This window comes from Gossypium hirsutum, chromosome A10 (assembly GCF_007990345.1).
Source record: "Gossypium hirsutum isolate 1008001.06 chromosome A10, Gossypium_hirsutum_v2.1, whole genome shotgun sequence".
Taxonomy (NCBI): Eukaryota; Viridiplantae; Streptophyta; class Magnoliopsida; order Malvales; family Malvaceae; genus Gossypium; species Gossypium hirsutum.
In genome coordinates this window covers 86,786,883-86,788,639 of record NC_053433.1, presented here as the reverse complement: position 1 = coordinate 86,788,639, position 1,757 = coordinate 86,786,883, and the positions used below count along the sequence as shown (strand labels likewise).

The 1,757-nt window shown below is 38.5% G+C and overlaps 1 non-coding gene across 1 annotated transcript; it reads left to right on the top strand.

Annotated features, from left to right (window-relative positions):
* Positions 1 to 1,357: 1,357 nt before the first annotated feature.
* On the top strand, positions 1,358 to 1,464 carry LOC121208950 (small nucleolar RNA R71). The gene has a single exon (XR_005904071.1). It is a non-coding gene; the product is annotated as a small nucleolar RNA R71 (small nucleolar RNA).
* Positions 1,465 to 1,757: the final 293 nt, after the last annotated feature.

Here is a 1,757-nt window from a genome sequence, read left to right as displayed (position 1 = left end):
TTATCTATTTTCACAAGTACGTCTTCTATAATAACCCTAGGATATTTAACAGATCTATCGGCTAATTGAATGCTTATCCTAGTGGGTTTAGGTTCCCCAAGACCAAGTTGTTTGAACATTTTATATGGCATCAAATTAATGCTACCGCCTAAATCAGCTAATGCTTTCTCAACATTCAGACTACCAATTAAACAAGGGATAGTAAAATTTCCTGGATCTGTCAGTTTGATTGGCAGTTTGTTTTAGAGTATGGTTGAGCACTCCTCGTTGAGTTCTACTATAGATAAGTCCTCGAACTTCCTTTTATTTGTTAGAAGCTCCATCAAAAATTTTGCGTATGTAGGCATCTGCGAGATGGCCTCAACAAAAGGTAAGTTGATATGTAATTGCTTAAAAAGTTCAAGAAACTTACCGAATTGTGCATCAATGAGGTCTTTTTTCAATTTTGCTAGGTATGGAACTGGCGGTTTATATTCCTTCAACACTAGGTTGTCACTATTTTTGGGTTTTTCTTCCTCCCTTTCGCTCATCACGGCTTCTTGTGTTAGCTTCTTTTCAGATTTCGCTAACACTTTCCTTAGCTTCTTTTCAGATTCCGCTAACACTTTCCCACTCCTTAGTGTAACTGCTTTTACATGCTCTTTTGATTTGGAGTTACTAGGTAAACTTCCTAGTGGTCTTTCTGAAATCAGTTTGGACAGCTGGCCTATCTGAGTTTTGAGCCCTTAGATCGACGCTTGTTGATTTTTAAGTGCTGTCTCAGTGTTCTAGAAATGGGTTTTTGGCACCGAGATAAATTTAGACAGCATCTCTTCAAGGTTCGGTTTCTTTTCCTGTTGATAGGGTGGTTGTTGAAAACTCGGAGGATGTTGTAGTCTTTAATTTCCTTGACCGCCCCAAGAGAAATTGGGATGGTTCCTCCAACCTGCATTATAAGTGTTACCATATGGGTTATTTTGGGATCTAGAGTTATTGTTACCCATATATTGGACTTGTTCCTCCTCGATGCTAGGTTTGAAGGGTTGATATTCTGTGCATGCTCCTCCTCCATTCGAATCAGACCGCATTACTGGGTGAACCTATGAAGAACTAATAAAACCATCAATTTTCTTATTCAAGAGTTCTACCTGATTAGAGTGCATGGTGACCGAATCGACGTTATAAACACTGACTATTTTTGTTGGATTTGTCCTCATGACTTGCTACTGATAGTTATTCAGTGACATCTCCTCTATAAACTCATACGCATCTTCAGGAGTTTTATTATTGATGGTTCTGCCAGCAGCTGCATAAACCATTTGCAGAGTCGAAGGATTCAAGCCATTATGGAACGTTTGAAACCTGTAGCCAAAGCTGTAACCCATGGTGAGGGCACCTTCTCAAAAGGTCCTTGTATCTCTCCCATGCATCTTAGAGTGTTTCTAAATCCATCTGTACAAAAAAAGAGATATCATTACGTAATTTAGCCATTTTAGCGAGTGGAAAATATTTTAGTAAAAACTTTTCGGTCATTTGTTCCCAAGTAGTAATTGACCCTCGTGGTAACGAGTTCAACCACTATTTAGCTTTATTCCTCAACGAAAAGGGAAACAACCGAAGACGTATCGGATCATCAAAAACGCCATTGATTTTAAATGTATCGCATAGTTCCAAAAAGTTTTCCAAGTGAGCGTTGGGATCTTCATCCTGCAAACCATCAAACTGAACAAATTGCTATATCATTTGAATTGTGTTAGGTTTCAGTTCAAAAGTATTTG